The sequence below is a fragment of the Pteropus vampyrus genome, unplaced genomic scaffold (assembly GCF_000151845.1).
Source record: "Pteropus vampyrus isolate Shadow unplaced genomic scaffold, Pvam_2.0 Scaffold41, whole genome shotgun sequence".
NCBI lineage: Eukaryota > Metazoa > Chordata > Mammalia > Chiroptera > Pteropodidae > Pteropus > Pteropus vampyrus.
Genome location: NW_011888822.1, coordinates 10,877,663 through 10,902,868, shown reverse-complemented (window position 1 = coordinate 10,902,868; position 25,206 = coordinate 10,877,663). Strand labels below are relative to the sequence as shown.

The 25,206-nt window shown below is 38.3% G+C and overlaps 1 protein-coding gene across 5 annotated transcripts in view; it reads left to right on the top strand.

Moving 5' to 3' along the window:
• Positions 1 to 25,206, top strand: part of FOXP1 (forkhead box P1) — a 220,418-nt gene that overhangs the window by 42,832 nt on the left and 152,380 nt on the right. The window contains exon 1 of one of the 5 annotated variants that reach the window (XM_023529706.1): positions 17,063 to 17,175. The exons of 3 other annotated variants lie outside the window; for them this stretch is intronic. The gene's annotated coding sequence lies outside the window, so the exon portion shown is untranslated. Of the gene's footprint in view, positions 1 to 17,062; positions 17,176 to 25,206 lie in introns of those variants that run through there. One more of the 5 variants, XM_011358497.2, reaches the window with a different exon arrangement.

The window sequence follows — 25,206 nt, the reverse complement described above, 5'->3', positions numbered from 1 at the left end:
AATTCTAGAAAAACTATAGATCTGAAATTATTGCCACTCTGCAGGTTATATTTATGTGGAATAGAGATACTTGAGCCAATAGAGCAGACGTGTTAGGTAATACTTAATTGTCCATTTCTTGAAATATTTCTAATGTATAAATTGTTTTCATGTCTCTTTAAACATTAAATTAGATAATGTGATTAGAAGAATTTTTAAAATACAGTGATCAAATTAAAGGTTTTCTTAACACGTGCACACACACCATATTAGAGTCCCAGTAATGTTTTTTGATTTTCCAGCATGAACTGAATTAGATGGAAGCCTAATTCATCTGCGAATTTACCCCCTGTACCTGAGAGTATGAACTTCCATGTCTGTCTTTTCTATTTTTAAATAGCACACAAAATAATACTCAGCTTATCCAACTGATAAAAGGCCATACAGTAGTGTTTAGAAACATATTTTATTATCTTTTAAAAATGTAATACTTGATATATGAAGAAGAATATACTATGCTTCATCGAATCATTTAGACCATTATTTTGTATGCCAGTAATAAAGTAAAAATGACTGCCAAGTCAACTAATCCGTAGTTATTATCCCATCTCTTTTAAGAGACATTCCGATTTTGGAGAAGTTAAAATGAAAACAAAACAACAAAAAACCTAGAACCTGTTAAATTTAGTGTACAACATACTTATTAAGGTATAAAGCATAATAGAATAAGCGTTCATGAACATCCTCTTACATCAATCAGTCCAAGAATTGGCCCATTACTCATAACTTGAGTTTCTTCCCATAGCCTGTGCAGCTGGGTAACTCTCCTCCTGAATTTTTGGTTTATTATTGCTGTTCTTTTCAAACACATTTAAACTCTCTTTCCTATTCAACTCTGAACAGAGGCCGTCTCTATTCTCTGTCACCGTTGTCTTCAGTGTCTGACACAGAACCTGGCCCAAGAAATGTTGGTTAAGTATTATTGCCAAACTGTGTAAGCAGATTGTCCGAGGCACTTCCAAATTGTCTCTACCCTTCAAGGTGTGGTTTAAACACCATTTCCTCCGAGAAATCTCTAACTGCTTTAACTGGAAATGATACTGCCTCCCTTTTGAACTCTCTCAGCAATTTATCTTCCTCACTCCCTGTACCATCGATATACCTACCCCCTTCTTTCACTTGCAGGCCTTTACCCATCCCTGCCTTCCTGCTAGACTGGCAGTAGAGTTCCTGTTTGTTGTAGTTTGGTGCCTCACATAATAATAAAGATAACTTAGATTAAATTATATCTGACATTTTATGTATAATCTCACCAAACTGACCTAAATGAGGTCAGTGCTATGACTATTCCCATTTAATAGATGAGGAAACTGAGATTGCTTAAGCAATTAACATATGTCAAATGAAGGAAGATAATGCATCTAAATTATTTTGCCTGAGTATATACTTCAGTTTTTTTCTGGAGCTTAAGGTTTTATGCTTATCCATGGACATGTGGTTTAGAAATAAATGGAGGAAAAAATAAAACAAATAAGTGAAATAAATACAAGTTTTCCTTAAGAGTGAGATTAGCAGCTTTTGTTTTAATATTTAGGAGACATTTGTGTTTTCTATCATTCTGGTTCCCTAATTTTCTATTGGATTTATTTATTTCCCTATTGATTTACAAGAAGATTCTTATGTACCATAAAAATTAGACCTTTTTTCTAGGATAATAATATGCAGATATTTACTTAGTGTTTTCAGTGGCCTTTTGAATTTGCTGTACTATTTCTGCCAAATTCAGTTTTAATATTGTTTTATTTATCAGTTATTTTTCCATAATTACTAAGCTTTTCATTATTATACCCCAGAAATGCATTCCTACCTCGGAAATGAAAAGAACATTTCTATTTTTCCTTTTTAAAATAGTTTTTTAAATGCAGATAAGGCTAGGATCTCAAAAAAAAAAAAAAAACCTACCTTAGCACAGCATTTATTCATTCGTTTGTTTAACCAACACATTTATTTAGCCCCTATGGAATACAGAGATGAATAAGACTAGAAAATGCTCCTGCTGAGTGCAGTGGGAAGCCTTTGCAATGGCATGATAGGATGTGCATTTTCAAAAGATTCTTCTGGCAGCTATGCAAAGAAGAGATTTTAGGGGCAAGAAAGGAAACAAGAGAGAGAAGTAGGAAAGATATGCCCGCTTGGAGCAGACCCAGCATTTGGTCAGTAGATCCAAGGTTCAAATAAGACTCAGAGCTCTAAGTTAGAGCTAGAGTGTTACTGCTGCTGCTGCTGAAATGCCAAACAGTCTAGGCACCAGCTTAAATGCTAGTTTGAACCTGGAGCAGAGAGGGACTTTGTGTGGGGCACCGTTCAAAGGAAACCTGGACAGGTGGCAACCTTGCTCTCTTGGCACCAGCAAGCAGAGCAGTGCTCAGTAGTGATGGATGGCTTTACATTGTTCCCAGCACAACGTTGGGTGTGGGAAAGAGGGGGTGGCATGGTCCCTAGGGAGCTCAGAGAAGTCTCCGGGCTTTTTTTGTATTTTGTCTCCCCCTTAGTATTTCAGCCAAAGTATTAACTCTGTGTTCCAACCACGTTTCTGCCTAGAAATCTCACTATTGTTAGATATGCCCTTGTTCACAGTCCGAGTATTTGTATTTTTATACATTTTAAACTAAAACTGTCTGAGTTTCGGTGAAAATGGGACAATTAGAATAGTTTGCAAAGCTTAGTAAGTTGTTTTTTTTTTTAAGGATTGAAAGAATGTGACTACATGCAGTTTATTAATATAATCCTCCTTTCTCGAAGGTCCATGAACACATTTTGCTCAATCAGTATTTTTTCTCCTCTTCATTTTATAAATGATTCTTCCCCTTGACTTCCCAATCTCAGGAGACAACAGTGTTTTCCTTGAAAATACAGAGAGTGAATCGGCCTGGTGTGTGTGTTTTCTAAGTGTTGGTTTTCCGAGACATTCTCATGAAAAGGACTAGTATTGCTAAGTCATTTTTTAATATAAGGAGGTCCATGTTTGGGCATTGAAATTAATTTCCCTTATCTCTCCATACAAATAGCCACCCTGACTTCTTTGATTTATTACCTGGGATGGTTCAGCGGCACTAAAAACAGAGAACGGGAAGACATCACCTTTACATGGCATCATTAGTCACAGCATTAAAAGCATCGCCCTGCATGGACTGGATCGCACAAGCTCCTCCCATGCCATGAGAACACCCCCCCCCCCCGTTCTGTTACTGCGTGCTGAACACATGGGGCACGTCCGTGTTTTCGAGGCCACCCTTTTCATTTTTTTAGTAAGTTGCCCCCTCCCAAAATCCTAACATAGTATAAAAGAACTTTCTAAGTTGCAGATATAATCTCTGGTTAAAGACAAGGTACTGACAAGGAGAAAATACTTTAAAATCACTTCTCCAACCATGGACTTGCATATAGAATATATGAAGAACCCTCAAACTCGACAATAAAAAATTTTTTAAATTTACAAATGGACAAAAGACCTGAACAGAAATTTCACCGGGAAAAACAAAAAAGAAAAAGATATACGAAAAGCATAAAAAGTTTAGGGAAATATAAACTATAACCATGTTGAGAAAAAAATCTAAAAACCACAAGGTACCATTACATACCTATGAAAATGGCTAGAATTTAAAAATACTAGCAATGCTACGTGCTGACAAGGATGTGGAACAAGTGAATTTCCATGTATTGCTGATGGGAAGGCAAAATGGCGTAGTTACTCTCAAAAATAATTGTTCAGTTTCTTTAAAAGTGAAATATACAGTTATCATGTGACCCAGCTCTCACTCTGGGTATTTATCCTAAGGAAAAGATGACGTATGCTTAAAGAAAAGGCTACAGATGAATGTTCATAGAAGTTTTATGTATAGTAGCCCCATGATGGGGAAAAACTTAAATATCCTTCAGTGGGTGAATGGATAAACTATGGTATGCAGAATCATACAGTACAATAATATTCAGCAATAATAAGAGACAAGCTATTAATATACCCCACAGCTTAGAATATCTCAGAGATATGTTGAGTAATAACATGATTCCATGTATATGACATCCTCAAAAAGACAAAACAATAGTAACAGAAACTAAGTCAGTGGTTAGGAATGGGGGGAAGGTATGACTGGGAAGCGATAATAACATAAGTTCGGGGGATGATGGATCTGTTCTGTGTCTTGATCATGGTGGTGATTCTCTGAATTTATACATGCGTTAAAATTCATAGTACTATATGCTCCCCACACCCAAAGAGTCCATTTGGTAAATTTTTTACAAAACAAAAATCTTAAGTCCTAACTTTTGCACATGATCGTCAAGGCCCAGCTATCTCTTGTGATTCTTTCAGATTCTTCTCAGCATTCTGGCCCCTCCCATCAGGTCCCAAACATTCCATGGTCACTTTTATATTCCTGCCTATGGGCACATTCATCTCTCTGCCCAGAGCCTCTCCCGTCCACTTCTCTGTGCATCCACCTCACCTGGCTAACTGATGGGCATCCTTCACTGCTTAGGTGTGGGTACACTAGAACCTGCTCTAGATTAGCTGCCTCTGCACACCCAAACCTGGACTCTTGTAAGCCCCTGTCATGGTGCTCACTGCGCTGTTCCAAGTACCTGTTTATTGGTCCGCCTTGCCTGTTCAGTCATAAGTACAGGGAGAGCTGATTTCACTGCTCGCTTTCCAGCCTTGATAGATAGTCCACAAGGAGTTCAGTAAGTAAACCAGTGAGGATCAAAAGGGAATCTACGCACTGGACTTGGAGTCAGCTTTCATTTTGTTTTACTTTGCCGCCTTTTCCTGGCTGCTCCTGTCCCTGAGCCCCATGCTGAAATTCCTTACCTCCCCTTGATCTTCCAGCAGGGGAATCCTCTATTCTGGCTTCCCTCAAACTACTTGTTAAAAAGCAATAAATCATGGTTTTAAAGACCTTTATAGTCTTCTTTCCTTTGGGCAAATGTAAAATTATGTGGCAAAATCATGACTGTGGAGGGATTTTCTTGCTTTTTCTTCAGAGATTAGGTGGGTTTTATAGTGTACCATGAAAAGGCATAAGTGGCAAAATTCTTATTATACATATATTTGTACATGTTTATTGAGCCCCATCTTCCAAATTCTTCCAGATTCCCTTGGGTTGGGGGGCGGGGTGGGGGGAGGGGGGGCAAAGAACAGACTTTCTAAAAAAAAAAAAAATTGAAAAAAATTGAGCTCTTATTCCAGAGTCCATAGCGATGATGATGACGACGATGATGATGGTGGTGGTGGTGGCGGCGGCAGCAGCAGCATTAAATGGTGCTTACTAAAGGCCAGACTCTGTCTTAAGAAGCACTTTATATATGGAATTCACTTACTTCTCACAGCAACCCTAGGAGATAGTGCTATCATTATTTCCACTTTACACTTGAGAAAACTACAGCAGGGTGGCAAAATCAAAGTCAAGAGTGGAGTTTGAATTTGAACCCAGGCCACGTGGCTCCACCTTCCAAACTGTGGAACAAATGGTATAGGGAAGCTAGGAGACATGGTTTTCCTCACCAGGGCCACAAGCTGACCTCTTTTCATTTCTCCCGAGACAGGTGTCTCCACATTCTTTGCGTGAACTGCCAAAAAGCTCCAGAATGGTTTGGGATTTGCTGCCTCTTCTCTAGCCAAAGATGATTCCATATTTGTGTTTTGATCAGTATTAAGATAGATAATTGGAATAATTGGAAAAGGAAGCTAAAAATCAAAAATCAAAATGGCTCAGGAAGAAGCACAAAAAATAAAAATGAACTTGGATTGTGTTTTACAATTTTTAAAATGTTTTCACCTATGTTTTCGTTTAAGATACCCATCACCACTGCTTGTTATTGTTACCTTCTCTTTATGGGCGAGGAATGTAAAGTGAATCGCCTGCCCCGGTCTACCACACTGGTCCATGTGGGACTAGAGCGCAGCTAGCTCAGTCTTTCCCTTCCCTTGCCCTCTTCCTTTCCTCTGCTCCTCCCCTTCATTTAAATTTTTATTCATTAAAAGAAATTCTTCCATAAACTTTAGATGCAGGCAACATGATTTCATCTCTTTCTACATGTATCAGCTTTCTATTGCTCCATGACAAATTGCCACAAATTTAACAGCTTAAAACATCCATTTATTAGCTCACAGTTCTATGGGTCAGAAGTCCAGGCACAGAACTGCTGGGTTTTCTGCTCAGAGTATCAGAAAGATCGGAGTGTCGAAAGGGTTACCTCGGCTGAATTCTTCTGTACTCATTCAGATTGTTGGTAGAATTCAGTTGTGGTTGTAAGACTGAGGTCCTTCTTTCCTTGCTTCAGCTTCTAGAGGCTGCCCATATTTATTGCCACATGGCCTCCTCCACCTTGATGGCAGTATTGGCACATCAAATCTTTCTTTGAATCTCTGACTTCTGCATCTCTGATCTATAAACTCCAGTATAAACTCCAAAATATAACCTCCACTTGATTCTTCCAGGCCCGTTCAGATTATCTCCCTATCCTAAGGTCAGCTTATTTGGACCTTAAGTACAGCTGTAAAGTCCTTACATCAACACCTTGATTAGTGTTGGAGTGATATCTGGGACAAGGAATAGGAATGTGGGAGATCATCTTAGAATTCTGCCTGCCCCTATGCATTACAGTGTTAAAAAGGTAAATACAGAGAGAAACAAGGGCCAACTGTAAGATATTTATTTTTCAGTAGTAATTACATAATTTTTTTTTTTTAGAGTTTTTGCCAACACAGTGCATTTTGTATTTATTAGGCCATTTGATTAAAAACATACTTACAATTTTCATACGTCTTTAAAGGAATTGAAAAAGAATGAGGTAAACATGATATTGAACAATGTGATGATGTATCACCAGCTATTCATTAAGTTCATATTTTCTTTTAGCATGTTTCAAACCTAAGATTTCTTTTCAGCCTCTGTGGTCCATCTCCTTGAACTTTCTCTGCTCCTTGGTGGTTTGATTCCTTCTCTACTTTTGGATCTCATCTTAAATATCACCTCTTCATGGACAAATTCTTTGATGACCTTATCTAGAGTAGGCTAAAAATGAAAAGCACGTGAAATTGTTCTTTTATGAAGGCTTTCTTCGTAGTGACTCTCTAACTATTTATGGATTTGTGGGTTGCCAGTGTCTTATCTATTTCTCATTAGACTGTAAGCCTTAGGAAGAAGTGCCTTCATAGGCCCAGTGCCTAGACTGCTTGGTACAGAGTAGGCATCAAAAATCATGTATTCAATTGACATGCAATAGAAAGTATGGCCCCGGTACTTTTAAAAAAGATTAACATTTGTTTTGAAAGTTTGCTAGAGTAGTAAACCAGGTTAATCATGAGGTCTATCACTAAAGCATTTATTATTTGCAAACACCCAGTTGACATTCAGGCAGCTTTTGAAAAAGAGAGAAAAAAGACTCTACAAATGGTAGAACCAAAGAGGAACAATTTCTATATTTTCCTTCGAAACATTCAGTGCCACTGGATAGGAGGTGGGTGATGAGTCCCCAAGTCACAAACCATCTGATGTTTGGATCACGGTTTCCTGCAAATTTTTAATGGTCCAAGACAGATGCCTCTTTCGTCTTAGTCCTTCTTTAAACAATTCCTGTCTCTGGATTTTCCCTAAGCTTCACCTTCACACCCAACCTATCAAAGACCCACTTAGAAGCTGTTTGACCTTGGGCAAGTTAGTCAACCTCCCTGAGCCTTGTTTTCCTCCTCTGTAAAATAGGTATGATAATTCCCACCTTGAAAGGTTATCAGAAGGGTAGAAGGGCAATGAATGCAAATGCCTGATAACACAGATTGATAAATGCTATTTTCATTATTATTATACTATACCATGATTGCAGATCTGACCACGTGGAATTGAAATGCTCGTCTTAACAACAACTGATTTTTGGAAATTATAGAAAGAAAAGGTTACGGTAGTTTATAGGATCTTTGAAGATAATATTCTACTTAATTGATTTTTCTCATCGTATACTAAATAAGACTACCTAGTTTCAAACTTAGAGATTGAAATAAATGCATTTCACATACAACTATCCTGAGAACAATGTTTTTTTTTTTTTCCCTCTGATGATTCAGAAGGCACTTCAGAGTCTTGTAGTCCCTCTGGGTTTTTATAATGAACTCCAGTTAGCATTTTATTATAGCTCTTTAGAAGTATTTGGTTACTATCAAGTTCTAGAAAGCAACTTCTACCTGCCACCTTTCCCCATTCCTTAATACATGATATAAAAGTGTCTGTTTCAATAAACACAGGTTTGCTTGCCTCTGCCCAGCCGCTCCCCCAGTTACTCGTCTTCTCTGTGGTGAGGACTCTCCTGCCCTGGCTTGTGCTGGGAAGTAGTAGAGGCAAAGCAGTAACATCCCTGGAGCCAGGGAACAGAGAGTCATAGAGCTTTGAGGCACTCATTTCCCATAAAGTACCAAAAGTTGTTCAGAATTTGTCAAGCTATTATCACATATCCGATGAGAGCATTTTAGGGAGCAACAAGGGCAGAGTAGATCAATTTACATTTCTTTTTCTTGCATCACTGTAAAAAGGACATATTGGATGAATTCTCAAGGCAGGTTAAACAATAACAGCAAATGTGGTGTTGGAAGAATCGAAGCTGCTTTTGTTGTATTTATTATGGGAGTCATTTCTGCACTCGAAGCTGTATTTCTGTCTTTTCATTTATTTTGCCTGCCTTTTAATTCAATGAGTGTGATATAGAGAAGCCCGTGCATTGCATTACAGTAGCATCGGAGTTCTGTGCTTCTGATTTAACTCCTGCAGTGTGAACCCAGAACAGAGGGTCAGTAAGTAGACTCTGCTCTGCCCCTGATTAGCTGGGAGAGCTTGGACAATTTGTGCAGTATTTCTGTGAATGCCCCAGTTTCCTCTCCTGTGGATTGGGACTGTTTGCTTCTTATCAGAGGGTTGTATTTAACAAAAGGAAATGCCCTATACATGCGAAAAAAAAAATATTTAAACACCATGCAACTGATTTCATTTTTATTTTTACTTTAACCCAAATTAATACGCGAAATCAGGATACTGCTGTTTTCAAAGTTGTTGGCATCAGCTTCATCATATTTCTAGGCGAAGTATGTGAAAGTGATTATAGGTAATAAATATCTTTTTTAAAAACTTATTGCAGAGGCAGTTTTTCCACTGTTAATGAGGGTAATTTGACTTGGTTGAAGGATTGCAGTTCTTAAGAATTAATGCAGTAATCCAATTCAAAGATTTAAAGAGATCTAAGATTTTTCACAGGTCGCGTGCTAGTGAATGTGCTCCTATCACATAGCAGCTAATGGACTTGAACGCCAGTCTGTCATTTACTTGTTCCCTCACTGCATAGCAGCTTTGCCCTTGGTAGTGAGTATACTTTCCAAGCATTGCAGGTTATTTAGAAGTGTGGTATATTTATAACGCTTTTGAGAGATAGTATCCTATTTCCCACAGCCCCTAATTACTATAAAAACTGGGGTTATCTTTCTTAATTACACGTTTGAATCCTAATCTGCTAAGGTCTGAGGAATATCGGGCTCAGAGGAGCTGCCTTCTCGCCTTTCTTTTCAGAGGAGGGCCTTTCATTTTTTTTTTAATGTATTTTTAAAACTAATTCATGTATCATTGTATTATACATATAGGTTAATTCGCATGAATACAAAGGTTACATACATGGTATTCATACCTTTCCATTTTTGATAATGATGTACTATTAACCGCTAACAATATTTTGTAAAGCCTTATTTGTAAAGGCTGTTGGAAATACTCTTATTTCTCGATCCCATTATGTTCCTAAATATTAAAAATCTCATTTTGAAGCAATTAGAAGTATGCACTTCTCTTTCCATGTGTGTTCTCCAGACAGCGTCACCATTCTGTGCACACAGGAACCTTTGTTCCTTAATTAGAATAAGGACTAGAGCTTCATTGTGGTTCCAAGTTGTGTCTGTTCAAATGTTGAGGCAATAATACATTTCAAGGAAAGATCGAGCCTAAATCTGGGAGGCTCTCAGCAGTTCTGAGAACTGTTAAAAGATAAATAAACAACAAAGGGTCCTCGTAGTCCACACCCTCTGCTGTCCTTGAGGGCCCAGCTGGCTGCTCATCATTTTTAAAGCCAAAGAGATTTCTGTACTCAGAAGAGGAGGTAAGGGGAGAAGGTTCCACTTATATAGACATCTAGAACTTTGCTTTTGTTGAAAGACTGTGATTTTAGAAACAACAACAACAACAAAACAGATCTGAATTCTTTCTTGCATTTTTGATAAGTTAGCAAACCCCATCTAGAGTCATTAGATGTTGGAAATGAGTGAATTACTGGCAGACATGATAGAAAACACATCCTAATGTTTCATAGGCCGATTTTCACTGCTGGCATTGAACATCAGAGGATTTGCAAGAAGTTTGAAAGCTAAAACTCCCAAACTGAATCAGCAAAGCCGTAGGCCTGTATCAGTCATCAACAAAGAGCCCTAATTTTCACAAGAACAGGCATTTCTCCAACCTCCAGAAAACTTCATGCATCTGAACGTTCTCTGAAATATAATAGTGCAAATGGTGGACTCATCTCACTGGTTGAGCTCGAGGTTCCAGAAGCAAGGACACAAACCCCTTGAGTGAAAAATCTCAGACCACATGGATGCTGTTTTCTCGTGGCTTGGCTGGACTGGCAAGGAAATGCTGAAATAAAGAATAGGAAGAAGAAAGCAAAATGGTAGTTTGAAAGGCAGAGAATGGAAAGTAGAGCAGTTAATTTGAAGGTCAGTTTGCTTCTCTTTGAGAAGATTCTATCCAGTCAGGTGGCTAACCCTCTGGAAAGAAAAGAACTGAGGGGCCACTAGGCAAGTTTGAAAGGCAAACTGCTCCCTACCTGCCAACTCATTGTTTCTTGCTTTCTCTTTCCAACCCTGCCAAAGGATAACTTGCCTTTATCCCACTAATGCTAATGGAAGACATTATTAACAAACGGGGTGCTTCATAAAGGTGTAGCAGATATCTGGCAAGCAGAGGCATGATACCCTTTCCCCTGGGCTGATAGTGGGATGGGTCAGAAACTGTGAATATGGAAACAAATATTATTTCCACGAGATGATCTGCCACTTAAAGATACATGTCTAGCTATATATATATATATATATATATATATATATATATATATATATATATATATATATATATATATATATTTCCCCCCCCACCAGTAATCTTGCTGGTTTTTATTTTGTATTTCTTGGAGAAAGAAAAATAGATTTTAAAATGTAAAAACCTGTTCTTCAATTGAGTATGCAAAAATCTCATTGCAGTATTTATTCCAAACCTGCTCTCATAATGTTCAGTCAAGGAGAAAACAGCAAAAAACAGTTGTTGATGGACTTAGCATAGAACTGGATTAAATAAGCATTAGTCTACTGAAGCTGATTACAGGAATATGAAAATGCAGTATCTTAATGGTACATATTTTTATGTGGCAGCTCAGTTGCCTTTCATTTTGCAGCTAATATGTCTATTCTTATGAGTCATTTACTTCTTTAATTACCTTTTGCAGGCAAGGCACCATGGTATATTAATGTGAATGATTTTTACTGCCAGTTTATCATACAATGCCCCAGAAGTTGAAAGGCATAATTGACTTGGAAGAACAGCTCATGAAGGAAACAATATTTAGTTGACAGTTTTCCTTGTACTCTCTGTTGACGTTTATGAGTTTACACTATGCTAAAGGAGTAATAAACACAATTTTCTTTCAATAACAGGAAAGGGTAGTTTCTAAAATACATTTGTGGAAAACACATTTGTTCATTTCTTGAATAATATGAAAATAACACATTTCTAGTGATAAGACCTCTCAGATTGCCAATTGAATTAAACCTTTGAAGGTACATTTATATCCTGTCTCAGAGCATTAGGAGATATTAGGGTTCATGTGATTGAATTGATTTAATAAATATTTAAATTATATACAGATTTGGATAAGTCATTTAAATCTAGGTGTTAGAGCGAGACTGTGGTCTTGTCCTCCCAATTTCCAGAGGGAGGGAAGACAGGAAGGGAGCTTGGGTATTGGCTGGAGGAAGATTTTCTTTCTTCCTAGGAAAGGGAAGTCCGGCAGTACATTTGGGAAATAAGGAAAAAGGCACAGTGGTTACAATTCCTTATATGGTCTGGGCTTTGAACAGTTAAAATCAAGACTTGAGTGGGTCACTGCTGTTCCTGTGTCTGGAATGGCGCTTTTTGTGGACTTGGGCAGTTAGCAAGTGCTCTTTTGTTTTAACCATCACTTCCACAGTTCCCTTGGCCCTGGGCTGGCTCACTGGCTCTGGGCAAGCCCTTGTTTGGCATATTGGTTTAGAGGGAGTTAAACTTTTCACAGTTTTCTGGATTGTTTGCAGTTCAGTCCTATGCAGCATAATGAAAGTTTTCTAGCCATCTGTTGTTAAGCTGGCGGTGAGCAAGGCCAGTATATCCAAACAAAGTTCTGGCCTGCTGTAAACTGAACCTGTCAGTTTAGCATAGCTTTGCTGACCCCTACAACGAACAGGGCAGCCCTCGTACCAGGCACTCACTGCATACAGCTTTCAAAGGGGAACTTTTTTTGGGGGGGGGGTGCGGTTAGGGTAGGGGCCTGTTTACTTTTTCTCTCATTGGCTTAAACTAGTTTATACTTAATCTTTAAATGGATAAATAGATACTAGTCCCTCCCCTCCTTTTTCAGAGTGGGGAGTTACTTCTTAATAGGGGATCGTAACTTTAAGAACAAGGTATGAGTGTCTATAAACGAGTGTGAGGTGGCTGTGATTCGAAAAGATCTTCTATGCAGTTATCTTTGTTCCATTACTTTGTCTTTCAGTGTTTGGAGACAAAGAGTCCAGACAACGGAAGCGCCTATATTTATTAGGTTATATAACTAAATATGTTTCATAGCTTAAAAAGAACATGTTGCCCCTTTTTTTCTGCATTTGGTATTTCACCATCAGAAGTTCATATGGAGCATTTCTTAGCAGAGGAGGCATTTGACAATGAGCTGGCTGTATGGCATGTTACCTGCTTCTCTGGTCTCATTTACAACATGTATCTGTTGCTTTTAATTGTCCAGCATAACCTTAAAATAATTTCATTGTTGTGTGGTATTTTTTCCTTTTGTGGTAAATGTTTAATTCTTATTTCGTTTCAGCGTTTCCTTGACTATATATAAAATAGTATACATTCAGATGCTTTATATATGTATGTCTGGTGTGTGTGTGTGTGTGTGTGTGTGTGTCTCAACACCTGTCTAAGCCTACTCCTATATTTTGTGGGTTTCCTTTTGTTAAAGACACCTTGTGGGTGCTGTGGCATTTTTATCTTGGTCTTGCTATAGTATATTTCCTGTCCAACATTGGTAACATTTGTGCTTTGTTAAGAGAGGGCTCTGGGGAGCCATTGTCAAACCTCTGTATCCATCTCAATTCATTAAAATATCCAGGGAGAATGGCCACTGTCATTGAGTAACTATGTCAGCCACTCCCCTGGCTGCCTTAGCCCCTCTAGATGAGAAGCAGACCACAGTCCCACACAGTAACAAAGAAAAAAGGGCCTGAAAGGATGAACATTTGTCTAAAGCACCAACACGAGAGGGTTTGGGCTCAACTTTATGTGCAGTCAGGGAATGTACAAGGGTCAGGAATTCCATAAATGGAGGGAGGGGTGCAGGCAGAAGAAGCAAAGGAATAAACAAGGAGATACAGACTTCTCCTTTAAGGGACAGGGAGTGAAAAATATTCAATTTAAAATTTAAATGAGTGCACTTTACTTGGAAATACCATACAGTCATAATCTGTTTGTAAGGTGACTGACATATAAAGTGCTTTTTGTTTTAAGGTAAAAATAAAATGTATTCGGGGTAAAGTTTCGGGTGTAAATGTCAGGTGCAGCGTAACGTGTGCTCAACTCCAAGAGTCAAGCAAATAACCTTGGCATTTAGGACACTGCCTTTTAGAACATGAAATTGTATTTGTTGTGTCTTTTTTTTTTTTTTTTAAGAGGACTACATTAAGGGGTCACCTATTAGCTGTGTTTTTGCTGTCTTAAACTCAGCCCTTCTGTCTATTAAAATCAAACTACTGTGTAAACATTCCAGTGTTGTTCTTGGTCTACAATGGCCACGGGGATCAGGTTTCACCTGCCTGCACATCTTCAAGCAATTAGAGCAATTAGCGTGAAGCCATTTCACATTCAAGGATTCAAGGTCTATGGTGACATTCAAGTCCAGGAGAAGTCTGAAAGGGAGAGAGAGGAAACGGCCTAGAGCGTGGCTATTATTCCATGGCCCTGAGCAGACAATTTCTCTTTTAAAAATGGTAGCTCTTTAAAGATATTATTATGAGGTTTTTAAATGACGTATCAGAAGTTGTTTATATCAAAACCCAACAGTCATTTAATTATACTAATAAAAATCTTTATACATGGCACAATTTTTTAAAAAAGATCTGTAATGGCCATGAAGAAGGGAGGTGTTGCTGCTGCCTCTTGCATAACTGGTAGTAACAGCATTCCTTGTGGAAGAAGAATATATTTTATAATGTATAAGGGAATTTGCATTTCGCTTTTACATGGTAAACCCCCCTGTTTTGGGGCAAATGTAACAAATATAGCATCATGGAATATTTAGTTGGAAGATTTTTGGTGTATTAAAATCAACTTTTTTTAAGGTTAGAGTATAGTGGCCACTTTAACACACAGAATTACTAATTACAGTTCGAAGATAAATAATCAGCTTTAGCACATCAGATATCTGTACGATCATGATAGACGGTAACTTTTTTTAAAGTCTTAGAATCGAATAGGGTTTTTGTTTTGTTTGTTTTTTACATTTGTAACTAAGTTACCCAGGGATCTTGTTTGCATGAAGCAAAAACCCTAAACTGATTACAGCTTTTTAAATTGGATACATTTTTAAATCCACATTTTACTCTTGGCTTCTTATGAAAAAAAAAAAAAAAAGGAGTTTAATTTTTAAAATCAAAGGTGCTACAAAAGAAGATCTGGCTGTGTAGTCCCAGAGGGCTTTCACAATCAGCAGTAACCGCAGGCTAAATTCTAATGTGGAATTCTGTTGCCCTTTAACCTGATGCTGCCTGTTCACATTCAGGGTTTGTTAACAAATGACTCTTAAGTAAAAAAAATAAAATAAAAATGTTGGGAGAATTACCTTTTCATTATATGTACTGACTTTAATTAAAATAAGAGGCTTATTTTTCAAAGAAATAGCTGTTGGGCCTCTAAGAAAGTTCTTGCCCTAGTCGGCTTCAGAGCTACTAGGTGTTGATCATTTCTATATCTGTAGGACTGCACACATCTATGTGTGACTGATGCTGGAGCATTTATATTCATTCGGTAGCTAGCCATTTTAGGGAACTGGGCTGCTTTGAGCTCTAGTCTAGCCCCATCTCGAACTACTTAGAGCTCTTCTGTTGAGAGATGGTTTTTCCGACCGCCCACTCGCATGGCGCCCAGGCTCTGTGCCTGTTGAAACTATATGACAGATGCAGGGAATGCTGATAAAATGTAGCATGCTGGACACTGAACAAGGTAAGGGTCTGCCTGTCTCCCCCTGCCCCGTGGAAATGGATTGCTAAGAAATCATGTGCAGCATTTATAAGTGGACCAGCTGAGTTAGACAGGAACATTTGAATTGGGTACTCCACCCCTCGTGCAAGTGAAGAGGCAGCAGGCATGGAAGCGCTGTGGGGCTCAGAAGGGAGGTGAGGCAGTAAACCAGATCTTTTCCATTTTTTTCCTCCTAGCCCAGTCCTCTGTTTCTGTGATCTGCCTTTTGAACTGTTTTTGTGGCTGATCAGTTCCACCTAATATGTCTCTTGATTTCTGCTATTGTAATACTCAGGCGACATGCTGTTCTCTTCATTTTTATAAGCTTTAGATGCTTCTGCCTGTCATATTCTGGCGGTTTATCTGCAGCGTCTGGATTTGCTTTCAGACTTGAATGTCTATCAAGCTGCCGTTGCTTTGAATGTGAGATCAAAAGAAGATGAATTCCAGTAAAAAAATTTCCTTCTATGAAGAAAAGATTGGGGCCCATGTAAACATCCCACTGACAGTTCCCAATGAGTTATTTTAGCCAAGTATTAGCACCTGGATGACAGACAGTCCAGCACTGCATGTTAAATAACAAATCAGTTGCCTCCGTGGCAGAGGAGTACTGCCACAACGGCAGTACATTTTCAGAAGGAATTTTTTTCTCCCTCCACCCCTCCCGTCTTTCCTTTTTTATTGAATATGGCTGTTCAATTCTTCATCCTATTTTTCAAGCTGACTTGCTCTGCCGTCAGCAGTTTACTTTTCTTTACAGTATCTGTCAAGTTACTCAGGTGACGGAAGACAGGACTTTGATAATTAGTTTGGGGCGGGTTAAGGAGTGTTTGAGTAGGCAAGCAAGGCATCCAGATAAACAGGTAGTTAGTTTGGTTGATTGCAGAGAAGGAAAATGTAAAGGAAAAGCAGCAGACGCAAGATCAAGGACATATCCCTGGAATGTGTTCTTTACAAATATATGTGACAAAATCCTCTAAAGTCTGCAGAATGTGAATTTTATTTTTTTCCCTTTTTTTTTTTTCCCCCAAGCATCCTGCCTATGTAAATGTTACCACAAAAATATCTCAAGAGCAGGTTTCCCAAAACCCTGTCAGTGTCTATTCGTCTATGTGAATGAGCTGTTTTGGCTAGGGCTTGGTCTAGCCAGGGCACACTTGTGATGCTGTGTTGCTTCTTGCAAACCTGGAGTGATTTAGATACGTATAGCGTTAGTAGATTTCTTTAAGTGCTGGTTGCAACTTTGAAAATTACCTGCAAGCTCCAACTGATCTTTCAACTTTGAAAGTGAAGAATTACTTGAGGAATTCTTGTGGTTTCTTTGTCGTTTAGCGAGAGCCCAGCCAGCTACTGTGGAGGCAAGCGTCCCTGAGGTTGCCTACAAAGGGCACTGTTCCAGAGTGTTTTCTCCTCGAGTGTGCTGCCTGCGCACAGCACTTCCTGTTTATTCAAACATCTTTTTTACCACTCGGCAACCCCCGCTTCACAGAAACAGCCAGAACCCTTCTACAGCAAGAAGACGGAAATCCAAAGGCAGGAGGTGCGCGCTCACTCCGTCAAACTCTTCATTTTCTCTGTAAGTGTCCAGAGAAAAAAGGACCGTTTTCGCTGCGTTCAACTTTTAAACTAGGGCTCTGCTCCTGCGCAGACATTCTCTGAGGGGCAGAATAAAATGATCCAACTTGTTTACTGCTGTTTTCTCCCCTCCCTCCTCTCTCCATCAAAGGCGGTTTTCTCTTTAGAGATTTGGGAGGGCCGGTTTCTTCTGACTCCTTGTTAATTCACTCTTGCTTTCAAATGTGTCTTCCGATATTATCGGCTAAGTAAGCAGCCTTGTGTGTCGTCAGTAGTTTTATAGGCTCGCATGTAGATTGAAACCTCTTTCTGCTTATTTGTGACACTGTTTTGTGCTGCCTTCTTTTTCTTCCTGTTATAAGTAGTGTTAAGAGTGCAGGGACGGTGCCTTTGTAATTCTGCCTCTGCAGAATTGTCCCCTGATGTTTGCATCATGACACCGTCATCATTTATGAATCGGTCTTGATAATATTTGTACCAATTTCATGCCAATAAAAGTCAGACTGCTGAAACAAGCACGGTCATTATCTCATTCATATTACTATTGTTTAAACAGGGTGGGCTGCAAAAGGAAAGAGAAAGCCCGCCTCACTTTCTGCGATGGTTGTTAACTTTGATGTTGGAAGGCTCTTTTCAGAATTCTCATTGTGGATAATTAGGATGGCAGGGAAAGCCCTCGGACCTGGGCTGCTGCTTCGCTCTGTGGCGAAGAGTGATGTGATTGTTCTCTTGGTCGTTTCTGTTAAAATGAGTTTTTTAACATGTGGTTTGACATTTTTTTAAAAGAGTTCTACCTTTTCCTGTCTGATGTTGTTGTCCTTCTTGCCTCCCTCCCGTCCCTCCACACCCATTCCCCCAGCCCTGACCCCCAACTTCAGTATAATTGGTAAGCCAGGTGCTAATTTTTTAAAAACTGTATACCGGCCAGGGAATAGACCGGAAATGGAAAATTAGCTCTTTTGATCTTAAGGGATTTGTTATTACAGTGAGCCTTGGTCGTGAGTCCTCAGACTAAATATCCTTAAATTTCAGTGTCTAAAACAGCATCTATTAGTATAGAGAAAGAAATGTGCTCTGTAGTTGTCCAAACCTCTGATGGAAGAAACATTTAAATAAATAAATTAAATAGATGTGCGTACGTATTCCTCTGCTGGCTTTTTTAATGTTCAGAAGTTGTTCTACTTTGTAAGAAAAAAATTGTGTTTATAACTGCCTTCAGGACAATTTGTGTAACAGTAGGAGTAATTGCAGGGAAAATGGAAAGAGTGACTGAAGGTATTTACTCAGATGTTAGTGTAGGTGTGGGGGCCGCAAATTCAGTGTGGGAACAGTGGGCCGCTTTTCTTGGTATCTCAGTCTATTTGATGACCATCAAATTTCCCAGCTCACTGGTTTTGTTTTTTCTGGATGACATGTTTGATTATTTATCAGAAGGGGAAGGGAGTAGCCGAAGCAAATAAACATGTGACCAAGTTCTGTTTTGTTTTCCACCCAGAAAGCCATGTCCTTTAATAAATATACTGAAAATAATAAATGTATTGTTTTATGATAAAAGGAAACTATATGTGCCACTTTTTAAAAGGCAAGTGAGTTAACCCTTAAGACTCAGAAGCCCTTTTGCCTTTTTCAAATTTCCAGGCTTTTTTTTTTTTTTTTTAACTGAGAATTGGTCTGTTGTGTTGTATGGTTTTATGATACAGGATTTCCCAGGATTAGCTAGCTGTTCAGTAGTTTGACTTCTCTAGATGCTTTGCTTAGTTATGCCTGCTTCAGTAGCTCTTTTATGGCGTGTGTGTGTGCGCGCGCGCGTGTGCGTGTGTGTGTGTGTGTGTGTGTGTGTGTGTGTTACAGTGACATCATTGAACAAATCAGTAGTAACTCTTACCATTTTCTTGAAGGCTATATTCTGACTTTAGATCTATATATAATCAGCTTCGTTAAAGGAAAATATACCAGAATTTTTCCTGTATGTACACAGCATAATATTATTAGCGGTCAACTTTTGGTCCTCTCTTTTAAAGGTGTCAAGCAGGTGCTGTAATGCAGTCAACGTGAATTTCTTTATTCCTCAAGAAAACCTTCCTGTCTTTAATATTATGTAGTGTATATGATGATCTTCAGGATGTTAATTTTCTCAATTAAGTCCTCTAGAGATCTAGGAAAAAGGCTCAAATCTACATTAAAAGTAGAATTTTTAAAAAGCAAGTGAAATTTTTATTATTTTTGTTTTAATTCTTAGATGAGAGTTGCATGACTGTATATTCTTTACACATAGGCATGCACTGACATATGTGCACAGATGGCCACATTTTTTAATAACTAGAGCATGATTTTCTACACATCCTGATTTATATACATCCAGAAAAAAATGATAGGTATGATCCTAGCACAGTGCCTGGCCGAGTCATATCAAGCTCTACAAATCCCAGCTAAAAATCTGTTTTGTTGCCTATACTGTTTTGGAATGTGAATTGGAAATATGCACACAGAGGGATCCCTTCCTCATTGACTATATAAGGGAACAATGCAGCAGACGCTCAAAGCTCAGCCTCCACCAGTATCGCCTGGCACATATGTAACTGGGATGTGGCTTTGCTCTGGAGAGGAAAATGGAAGCATAGCCTTTCTGTCTCTTCTGTTGTCATCTCAGGTGACTGTCCACAAGGCAGTTAGGTTGGATCATCATACTTGGTACTTACACAGAGCCCTTTGTCTGTGGAAATCAAAGTGCCTGACTAATGCTAACTTGTTAATACTCAGAACACCCTTGGGATATAGATAGGTAGGCTGCAAAGCTTATCCCATTTTTGAGGTGGGAAAATGTCCTGCTGTTAAAATAATTTACAATTTCCGGGTGTGTCTGTACTTAATGGTCAGGCTAGACCTGGAAGGGGTTTTATCTGGATGCCATGAGAAGTGTTTTTCCTGTGACATATTCAGCCCCAACCACAGACAGTCTCATGAGAAAGTGTTTTACCATGAAGAAACTGGACTGGAAAATATAGCTAGTGCGTGGTATTGATGGCGGTGGGAGGGAGGAGCCAGTGAAGAGTAACCATGCTTAATTTTAATCTCTTCGGAGTCAGTTTTATTTTTTTAAGATAGAGCACAGGCTGTAAATTTTGATTTTTGTTTTGTTTCATTTTAACTCTATGATGTTGACAATTTAACTTCCACAAGAATCAAGTTCTTTGCAAAGAAACATGCTGGGTATTGGCTGTGCAAAGTAAGTCAGAAGTTGCTCTGTAGTTGCATGCTTTGGAATAAAAAGAATTGAAACATTCTGTTAACCCTAGATGTTACTATGTGATTCTTCAGTTCGATGTGTCTTGGGCCTCCTTCCAATGGTTACAAAGCACAGTGTAAAAATTAGTCATGTGCCATGAGCAGTTTTAAGTCTCTTCGAAAGCTTTTCCAGAACTCTCTAAGGGAGGGTGGTAGTGTTTAGGGTGTTCGGCTCTCAATACTGTTTGTTTATTGGAACCTGAATGTAGAAATTAGATTAGAAAAATCTCTATTCGACATGTTTTAATTTTTAAAAGTAATTTTCAGAAAACGATAAATAATATTCAAGTTTTGCTTAAGAAAATTACTTAAGCATGCTCCCAAATATTGGCAATGTCTCATATGTAGGTGATAATATTATATACTTCATTTTTTTATTTTTCTAGTTCATTTATGCATTTTTCTTCTACTATGAGCTTATTACTTTCATAGTCAGTAATTATTTATAAAGTACTTTCTAAAATCACTACGGAAGCCCTTAATGGATGTCAGACCCTAGTGTATGTACTTTACAAGAATTAATTATGATATAGGAACTTTTATTTCCTCCCATTCTTACAGATGAAGAAACTGAAGCACTGAGTGGTTAAGTAAGTTGTCCAAGGTCGCACAGCTAGCAAGTGTTAGAGCTGGGGTTTTCAAATCCATACAGAATGACTGGTGGGTGCTAAACTTCTGTAGAAATATGTTAATATTTTTTAGAGCAAACTTCTGTTTCTTTAAAATTGCTGTGATTCTCGCAAGGTCAGTAATTCCCCCAAATTCCCAAAGAATCTTATTTCTTCATGCCTGGAGACTCAAGTTCTACCTTATGCTAAACTGTGGTTACTGGAAGTTCCAAAGATCATTGTCACTCTGTGAACACAACTGTCTGATGAACACAGTTTTGTTTTTAATATCCTTTTAAAGAAAATATTTCTAATTCCTTGGCCAGAGCAATTAAATCTGTTTCTCTTTTATGGTAGTCTGTATCTGTGTATGTATATGTATATATGTATGTGTGTGTATGTGTGTGTGTATGTGTATATATGTATGTGTGTATGTGTGTGTGTGTGTGTGTGTATACACACACATATATATGCATTTATAGTTATATAAAGGATAAAATCTTCAAAAAGTTCACTATAAAGTTACCTTTGATTGTGACATGGATTAAATTAAATATATTCTTCTAAAGGTTTCTAAATTTTTCTTTTAAGGTCTGTCATGTTAAGCAAGTAGTTCTGATTTCATGTGAATGGAAAAATTAGAAAATCCATGGATTTGCAGATTGGTGGCCATTTTTGGTTGAGTCAGTCCTGAAGTACAAGTGAAGAGATTTCTAATCCAGACTGTGTGACCTTTGGCATATTATGTAAACTTTGTTTACATAAAATAATTTAGAACCAAGGCAGGTATGCGGTTGGCATTCAGTAAATGTTAGCTGTCTTGGTCTTTTTCATCAGCGGTGTCATCATCAGTATCATCATCTCCCCCTAGCTAACTATTTGGCCTGTAGGCAGCTGTTTCTGCTGTATTGTTCTGAGTCAAAGAAAGGTGTCGGTTTGGGTTTGGTGAGGGTCAGAAAGTGCCTTTGCCAGGGGAAGAAGCCAGGACTCACAGTTGCAAGTCATCCATGTGAACACAGGTAAGTAAAATAACCCCTCCATTCCTGTTTGCTTTTTGTACATTGAACAAAGATTCCTTTGGGTTTGACAGAGGCTGCGATGATTCTCTCAGTGTCCCTGTGTAGACCACACTAATAGTTTGAGATCACTGGCAAACAGGAATCTTTGCTTTCCACAAAATGTATTTTCTTATGTATGGGGCAATGTACTATAGTAATTGTTTCATTTAGTAAGTAATTATCATGACCAGGTGCTATGCTAAGGATTTTCCTTGCACATCTCACAGAATCCTTATTTTTTAACTTCTCCGCTCCTATTTTCCATATGTATTGACTGAGTATATTAATACCTCAAAGAAATGTGAAATGTGAAAATTAGTTAATATAATGTGTATATACTATTTAGTAGTTGTCTGACAATAAATTCTCAAAATTTTTCAACTTTTATTGGTATCTTTCTCATCCCCAATGACCAGGGACCAGAACAGTTTTAGAATACTGTTGTTTGGAAATGCAAATCAAAACCACTATGAGATATCACCTCACACCTGTTAGCACAGCTGTTATCAAAAAGCAAGAAAAAACAAGTGCTGGCAAAGATGTAGAGAAAAGGGAACCCTCATGCACTGTTGGTGAGAATGTAAATTGGAGCAGCTACGATGGACAACAGTATGAAGGTTCCTCAAAAAATAAAAAATAGAACTATTATATGATCCAGCAATGTCACTGCTGAGAGTTTAGCCAAAGGAAATTGAATCACTATCCCCAAAAGATATCTGCACCCCCATGTTCATTGTAGTGTTATTTACAATAGGCAAGACGTGGAAACCACCTAAGTGTTCATCGATAGACAATTGAATAAAGAAGAGGTGGTCCATATAAATAATGGAATATTATTCAGCCACTCACACACAAAAATGAAATCCCGCCATTTGCGACAACATGGATCGACCTTGAGGGCATTATGCTAAGTGAAATAAGTCACACAGAGAAAGACAGATACTGTATGAGCTCACTTATATGTGGGATCTAAAATGCTCAAACTCAGAAACAGACTGGTCATCGCCAGAGGCAGGGGATGGGGAAATGGGTGAAGGTGGTCAAAAGCTACAAACTGCCAGTTGTAAGATTAATTAAGTTCTAGAGATGTAATATATAACATGGTGACTAAAATTAATAATACTGTATCTTATATTTGAAAATTGGTAAGAGAATAGATCCTAAAAGTTCTTTCTCGTCCTGAAGAAAAAAATGTAGCTATGTGAGGTGATGGGTTTTAACTAAAATTATTGTGGTAATTGTATGTATGTATGTATGTAGGTATGTATGTATGTATGTATGTAATCATCATGCTGTACACCTAAAACTGTTACACTGTTATATGTTAAGTATATCTCAGTAAAGGGGAGGGGCTTTCAGAGAAAGTACTTTTTTTAAACGAATACAGTTATTTAACACCCTCCAGCCCCAACAAAAAGCTTACAATTATAGCTGAGTGCAAGAATCTACAATAGGTGTTTAAAAATAGGGGCCAGGCATCCTACTGGACCTGAAAGCCATGCCAAGTGGACAGAGAGGAATAGGTCTACCTTAAATGAAAGCATAGCATAGGCATGGGTGTTTAGGTGCATGAACTATAGCTGTACTTCAGTTAAATTGTAAGAAGAAACCTATGTTCTCTTAGCTCAGCCTCTCCATTGTTTGATTTATGAAAAACTCTTTTTGAAAAATCTTAACCTTGGCTCAGGTGAACCAAAGAACAGGGGATTTGTCCCTGTTCAGGCTTGAAGAACAGATGAGAAGCATGCTGATGACACCATCAGTATCCCAAGAGAAGATGGATGAACTCCTTCCTGTGCGTCTGCTTGGCATTTGCCATCAAACTCATAGGAACCCAGGATGCTACAGTAATTCAGAAGCAGCACTGGTCCCTTGGGTTGGGGGACATTAAGAACATTGCTACTTAAAGGAATTGGATTGTGAACAGAATTTTTAGGGAAAGGTAGAATTTATTTTTTTAATTAAAAAATTTCTTTTTAATTTTTAACAACTTTATTGCAATCTCTTTGACATATAGAAATCGTATATGTTTAAGGTATACAACTTGATGTTTTTATATATGTATGCATTGTGAAAAGATCACCACAATCAAGCTAAATAACTTATCCATCACCACTACATAGTTATCCTTTTGTATGTCGTGAGAAGATTTAAGATGTATCCTCTTGGAAAATTTCAAGCATATAATACAGTATTACTAAGTAGAGTTACCAGCTGTAGATCAGATCTCCAAAACTTACTCATTTGACAGGACTGAACCTCTGCCTTTTACCCATCTCCCCGTTTCCCTTCTCCCCAGCCCTTGGCAACAATCAGGCTACTCTCTGCTCCTAAGAGTTCAGCTTTTTAAAAAAGATTCCATGTATATGAGATCATGCAGTATTTGTCTAGGAAAGGCAGAATTTAAATGGAGAAGATTGCCTTATAAATGTGGGCAGAGAACATGAAGATCAGAAATACAAATGTGGCCATGGCTCCAAGAGTCCTGGGACTGGGAAGATCTGGTTGAAAAAAACAAGTCTTTGTGTGGGGGGAAGAGGCAGATAAAGTTAGGTGTGAAACCCTGAAAGGGCCTTTCCCTTCATCCCGAAGGCAAAGGGACCCACATTCGTTCATGCATTTTTGGCTCGCTGGGATCGCATATCCATTTGCCAGGACCATGGCTGTTATTTGGTTTAATCAATGACCTTGGTAGAATGTGAGTGTCAAGTTCTCAAGAGACAGTGTTTTTGATTTTTGCTTTTCCATGTTAACCACTGCTAGACTTGTGACCTTGGGCAAGTCACAGAACCTCACAGTCTTTTAGTTTTTCCACTTTAAGTCAGTATCGTAAACCCTTTCTCTGCTTCCCTTAGAAATGTTGGGAATAAGAAATAAAATAAGTTGAAAACAACTAACTGACATAATGCCTGGCACATAGTAAACAATTCAATACATTGTTTTTATTTTAGTATCCTCAATAGAAGGAGTTATTACCCTTACTTGTCTCTATGTTTCCAGATGTCCTCATTTCTCAAATTGTTAAACAGATGTAATTTTTGCTATTTGCAATAACTGCTTCGAGAAGTATAAGTTATTGGA